This window comes from Mustela erminea, chromosome 6, assembly GCF_009829155.1.
Source record: "Mustela erminea isolate mMusErm1 chromosome 6, mMusErm1.Pri, whole genome shotgun sequence".
NCBI classification, from domain to species: Eukaryota; Metazoa; Chordata; class Mammalia; order Carnivora; family Mustelidae; genus Mustela; species Mustela erminea.
The window spans coordinates 29,611,850-29,619,053 of NC_045619.1; positions in this window are offsets into that span (position 1 = coordinate 29,611,850).

Here is a 7,204-nt window from a genome sequence, read left to right on the forward strand (position 1 = left end):
GTCTGTCTCAGTGGGGAGACCATGCATGCAACTCTTGATCTTGGAGTTGTGATTTTGAGCCCCACATTGGGTGTAGAGATTGCTAAAAATAAACAAACAAACAAACTTTAAGAAATTAAATAAGAGACATTAAGTTTATTTTGTTTTACCTGTTGCTTTGGAGTTTAAATGACTTGGTATCAAAAAAAATTCCTGTGTTACTACATTCTGTTTTCATCAGATACAATATTCTAAGTGTTTTCAGCCAAGTTGTGCTCCTGAAAAATTTCTGAAATTTTTTGGAAAGTTGGATCATATTGCGAAGTGCTCTAAAATTGTTTAGTGTGAAAAGTAGACTGGAAATGACTCATTTTAGAAAGCAACATGTCTATTTGTTGTTGTTGTTGTTGTTGTTGTTGTTGTTAGGGCTTCTGTAGGACTGGCCCAGAAAGACTGACAGCCATGTGGGGATTACCAGGGGCGCTGCAGGAACACAGGAAACAAAGCAGGTAGCATCAAGTTAGGAAGAGAAAAGTCAGAGAAGCCAATGGGCTTTCACCATGAAGCCCAGAGCATGGAACTCACACAGGAGAACAGATTAGGAAAAGCAAGAGTCCATCAATAAGATGAAAGATTTTGCCTCCCATACTCCCATGTAGTATGAGAACATACTACATGCTGGCCAGTGGGCCAATTACCACATGCAGACACACAGCTATGAACACAAGAAACCAGTCCTGCCCTTATGGAAATGACTGTCTTCTCCAGTGTTTCTCAGACTTAGGGAACATAAAGGCCTCCTTTTTATGGGCAAAAACCAGATTCTCCCAGACCCCTAGAATTGACTTATATTAATTATATTATGACATTTCATGAAAACACATAAACTAGATATGAATACATTTACACATGTAGCTCATGTAGTTACAAAAACATATCAGAGTTATAAAATAAATGTAGGCAGAACTCCCAACACCAGTGCAATTCAAATTAGCATCGCTGGTTGAGAATCCTGAAAGATGTTTTGTAGAAACCAGCAGTGACTCACGCATGTTCCAGTTCCATAACAAAATGTGGGATTTCCCACATGTGTTCTCTATAGGAGTGCCTATAAATCTTTGTTTATATATATTAAAGTGTGTGTGTGTATGTGTGTATATATATATATATATATGTTTATATATGTGTGTGTGTGTATATATGTATATATATATTTAAAGTATTAAAGTATATATATATATATATTTCTCTAGATTATAATTATATTGAAAATACAAAATTTAATCTTGATGATAACCGATAACCCCACACACAGGCACACACAAGGAAACATTAGTTCATCTCTCTTACAGGGAGAGGTAGGATGGGGAACTCGGTTAGAGCACTGATCTGGAGAGGATAAGACGGGAGGGAGCTATTGGAGGTGTGACACACTTTACTCAGAAGGGCAGTGTTATGAGGCTTTCACAGAGGAAGCACTAGCCCAGGTCCTTAGGGGTTAGACTCCTCTTGGAAAAAGTGATATTTAAACTAAGACTTGAAGAAAGAATTGATCCCACCCAGGAAAAGAATAGGGGGAAAGATGAGAGCTAATTTTCAACCTGTTAATGCTGGGATGTCTGTGCATAGCTTCAGATCTATCACCTTACGGGACTGGTTGTTAAATATTTTTGCATTGACCTACTGGCCTAAACAATCCCCGTATATGAGACAGGGGCTGTAATAACAACCTCCCAGCATTCTTGGGAGCATTTGGTCAGTGACAGTATGTTGGTATTTGGCACAGTACCTGGTGTGAGGTAGGTACCTTTAATTGGAGTTACAAACATGGTGGTGATGATTAGGATGATTCTTAGTAATTCGGCCAGAAGTAATATGGATAAGACTGGTGGCATATTTGTTAACTATAAAAGCAAAGCTTAAACTGTGTCCAGAGCCTATTTTTCTTTCCTCTCCATGGATGAGAAGAGAAAAGTGGGACTCTACTATTTCCTGATGATATGCATCCCAGAGCACTCTGGGCAGTATTTGAGAGGGAAAAGCAAAATACTTATGGCCTCTCAGAGGACAAGTAATTGTCAAGACTTATGTGATGACTTATGTAGGACCATATATTTCCTAGTCTGTGTAAAACAGTTGCCCTCAGTGTTCCCTGTCTGTTGGGGGGAGCTAGTAAATAACTCTGACATATCAGGGTCTCTGTTCTGCAGACATGCATGCTCTGTAGCAAAAGACAAACAGTTCTTTGCCCTCTAGCAAGTCCCTTTACTCTGAGTGTCAGGAGACAGCGTTGAGGTCCACACACTCTGGATCTCCGGTCTTGGTGACCCCCCCCACCTGTGGCCCACACTCACAGCAGCCCCCCCCATTTTGGTTCCCCACACCTAGTAATCCAATCCAGAGTGAAAACAAGAATTGCTCCCCCATTTTCAATGTCAATAACTACAGATAGCTGCTTTCCAATAGTTTCTTATAGACTGAAGGTTGACAGGCAACCCAGCTGTGAAAATAAACTTGAACTCATGTAAGTTCAAGACTGAAATAAAAGAAGCATATAGAGTCACAGCTAAATGTGATCTTAGATATAGGAAAATTCCAATGACAACAAAGGTGGGGACTCGGTTCAAACTTTGAATGCCAAATCTATAGTCTAGTCTTCTCAGAAGCTCATCCTTGTGGAAAACGGCACATACTCTAGTAGTAATGGACAGTCAGTTGTAGGCACAATACAACCACTTGATTGTACCAATCCTGGCATTTATTTCTTGGTATGAAATGACTTACTAAAGGTCATTCAACTAGTTCGCTTCTAAACTAGGTCTACATTGCAGACCTCTTGATTTTTAATTCAGGATCCTTCTTGTGCTTATTATTGTTCCCTCCTTTCAGGCATGTTTGCCCGCCGACAGCATTTTAAAATCTCCCATCATTTGTAGCAGTTTGTATCCAGGAATCTTTCTAAGCTCTGCTTCCCAAACTGGAGCTCTCTGTTGCCATCCCTTCACGACTGGTTACATCCTTGCCCTCTGCGTGCTTCCACAGGCTTGACCTGTGGAACTTGACCTGTCATACTTCCCTTTATTACCCTCCTGCAGTCACCTAGTACTTTAGCACCACTGCATTTGGCTCCGTGCCCTGCACCAAAGATCTGGCCTTTTACTTCTAAGCAGGCACAACAATAATCCCACCCACTTTCTAGAAGAAAGCCAGTTCCTTCTCTCAGAATCTAACTGGATAAACAAAGAACTGACGGCCCTCAAATTCAACGCTAGCCTGAATGGTTCTGGTCAGATGCTTGGCACTGTACCTAATGCCTTCATCCTACGGTGAACTCTGCTAATTTCCACAAGGGCTGATGCCACGGCTATTGTCTCCTGACCTTGACTCATTTTTGACTCCTGCTACTTCCTTGGCAACTTGTTCTCTCCAGAAGGGACATGGCAATCAAAGGAGCCCCAAAGCAGCTGGCACCTGACCCAGGCTATTGGCAAATGCATGTTTTACTGGCCCATCAAACTGGTGAGCAACAGAATCATCTCAGGAGGAGAGTGAAGTGGCAGTCACAAATGTGAATGTGAGTAATGTGAGCTTGTCAGGACTTGTGCTTCTAAAAAGCAGATTTTGGGGACAGAATTAGATAAAGTTTTATTTCAAACTTGCAGAGCTCAGCATTATGCCATGCAAGCGTTCATGCTTTTAATTTCCTGCTAAATTTCATGGTCCAAAAAAATCAACAGATGCTGAAGAAAATTATATTTATGTAAAAGAGCTTCTAATTCAATATGAAAATAATAAAAGAATAAAGGTTTACTCATGCGGTTCTGAAAGTCTAGGCAGAATGTTGAAGTCCAGGAGCTTCTCCTGGGGGGCACTGGCATGTGACACTGACCAGATGATACTGACGCAGCCTTTCTCAACCCAGAAACCTTCTCCCGACACCAGTCATTGTCCCCACAACATTTGGCTTCACCCCCTTTTCCAGTGACTTAGTGGTTTTGCCACCATAGCCTCAACTTTGATTTTTATCCACTCAAAATAATTACATTTAAGAAAAAAATTTCAAAACAAATAGCATGGAGGACATGGGGACTTAGAGTGGAGAAGGGAGTTGGGGGAAATTGGAAGGGGAGGTGAACCATGAGAGACTATGGACTCTGAAAAACAATCTGAGGGTTTTGAAGGGACGGGGGGTGGGAGGTTGGGGTACCAGGTGGTGGGTATTATAGAGGGCACGGATTGCATGGAGCACGGGGTGTGGTGCAAAAATAATGAATACTGTTATGCTGGAAATAAAAAAAAAAAAAAAAAAAAAAAAAAAAAAAAAAAAAAAAAAACCAGATATTACCCCAGCTAGATTTTAAAAAAAAAAGAAAAAAAATTTTTTTTAACTTGACTATAGTTGACTCAGTCTTGCATTAGTTTCAGGTATGCAACATAAGGATTCAGCTTCTCTATACATTATGCTATCCCCAGTTAGACATCTTATTCAAGTAAGTGTCATTGGGTTGAAAGCAAGCTTGGAGAAAATATTAATGTCTGTATGGGTTTTGGTATATAACAAATCACCCTAAAACTTAGTGGTTTAGAATGACCACAATCATCATTTTATCCTAAAGATACTGTCAGTTAACAGGGCTCAGCTAAGCAGTTCTTTAACTCTGCGCGCTGTCTGCTGGGGCTGTGTTCCTCCGGAGGCCAGATTGGCCTAGAATTCAAGACGGCTCACTCGCATGTTGCTGGAAACTCAGCCAGGGCTGTTGACTGGAGCCCCTGGATTCTTCTCCACAGCCTTTCCATGCTGCTTGGGCTTCTCACAGGATCCCAAAAGGTATCAGTACACAACATTACTTATACCACATTTTAATTGCCAAAACACATCAGAATCAGCTCAGATGAAGGGGAAGGGGAAAAGACTCATTCACCACACTCCAAATCCATTATATCTATGGGGGGAAATAAAGGTTTTATTATTGGGCTAGTAATGCCACTGCTGTTGATAAGGAAACTTCCTTGGTGGACTCAATCCCAACAGGGTCCAGAGAAGCGGATTTACTGCTTTTAGATCTTCTTCAGAACAGAGTGAGAATTTCTCACATTACTTGGAGTCTAACTTCAAGGGGTCCTAGGGCCCCTTGGGGCTGTTGAAAAGATCAGGGGCTATGTAGGCTTGAAAATTCCTATGGTTTATAAACCTGTTGGGATTTACCTTGAACTATATAAGTGGAAAAAAAATCCAAATAACTTTCCAGCATTCTGCCAGATCAAAGTGTAGTGGGCTACTCAGTTATAATTGATAGGTAGGAGAGAACTATAGTGATTTGTCTGTCAAAGTGTTACATATAAGGGTGGTTCCTAAAATCACACTCATTTGTATTGTTCTCGAGCTCTCTTAGAATGTACAACTAGAAAGAATGAGATTGTGGATTCGGTTCCCATGAGAGAAGTCAAGCTTTGCTTTCTCCACACCATGGAGGAGGCCATGTTGTAAACCTGGACCTTGAGTCACCAGTGGATCTGAAAGAGAAAGGACCAGTCAGCGCCACCCTACCCTGGACACTGAGAACACTTCAAACCACATAGCCTTTCCTTGAATACTGTGTAACTTTTTCCTATTTTCTTTATCCCAACCTCTGCTCCTCCCCACTCCCATCCCACATTAAAAGTCAGGAAAGAAACTGATTGTTGCCAAACTCTTGTTTGTATCACCTACTGTACTAGGATTTTTTTCCCCTTTTTTTGTTAAGTCAATATTGTGTTACTTAATCCTTACCATACAGGGTTTTGCATGCTACAGGCGCTTAATAAATAGTTCTCATTTGACTTGCTAAATTTGCTAAATTTGGAGGCAGATGACCAGCCATGGCATTAGCAATGTTTCATTCGGTGAAAAACCTCACCCATTTTTGAGGACAGCCTCCCTTGGTTCTGAAGTATGGAAGCTGGATATCCTTGCCAAACATAGAAATGTATTATTCTTTGGCTCCTATCAGCTCAGGATATGGTATTAAATTTGTAAAACACAGTAATAAAACCCTAAAGAAATAGAATGCACTTTCATAATTGTACTTTAACCTACGTTAAAATATTTTGTTATGGAATATCTGTACAAAATGCCATTTGACCATGATTTGGAGATGTTGCTTATTGCAAGCACTTTACAAGCTAATTTTGGACGAATCTACTACTTTAGCAAATTTGCAGTTCTCAAAAATAGGAATTCCATCCAGAAGGGAAAGGCAATTTTCCCTCAGGGCATGAATGATCATTCTCATTTCATTGAAAGATTTCAATATGCTGAATTTAATCACGGTGGTTTTAATTATCCCCTTCCTCTGACCCCCATTTCCACTTCTGCTTTTACCCCCCCCGAACTCCAAATTATCTTTAGCAGAAGTTTAATATCTGCACATTTTCCTTCATACAGTTATGGTTAATGTAGTCTACACTTGCGTTTCTAAGAAGTTAAGAAAGATTTTCAAGTTGGAATAATCATCTCTAGAAATCAAAAAGCATTTTAGTAATAGGGCAACTTAGTTGGCCTTTAAAAAATGAGATCACTCTACAGAACTCTACTGATCAAGAAGACAGAATGAAAAATGTTCAGAGGGTCTTCATCACCAAAAACAAAGATTTAAGTCAAGGTAGCATGTGAAGAGGGGAGAGTAAGACGAAGCAAGTATATAAAGACTCTATGTTAGAGGGTGCCACAAAAACAAGAAATATTAATCTAATCTATCTTGTATAAAGCATCAACATTATTTGCTTTTTTTTTTTTCTTGGAAACTTTGTCATTGTCATTGCATATAAATTGATAGAACCACTTTTAAGGAACAATTTGACAAAATCTAATAAAGTTAGAGACCTCATTCTATAACCCATCAAATCTACTCTTTCTTTTTTCTCACCAAAGGACATACCCTCCCCAATGTCCGTCACCCAGCTACCCCATCCCTCCTACCACCCTCCCTTCCAGCAACCCTCATTTTGTTTCCTGATTAAAAGTCTCTTATGGTTTGTCTCCCTCTCTGGTTTCATCTTGTTTCATTTTTCCCTCTCTTCCCTATGATCCTCTGTCTTGTTTCTCAAATTCCTCATATCAGTGAGATCATATGATAATTTTCTTTCTCTGATTGACTTATTTTGCTTAGCATAATATATTCTAGTTCCATCCATGTAGTTGCAATTGGCAAGATTTCAGGTTTTTTGATGGCTGTGTAGTATTCTA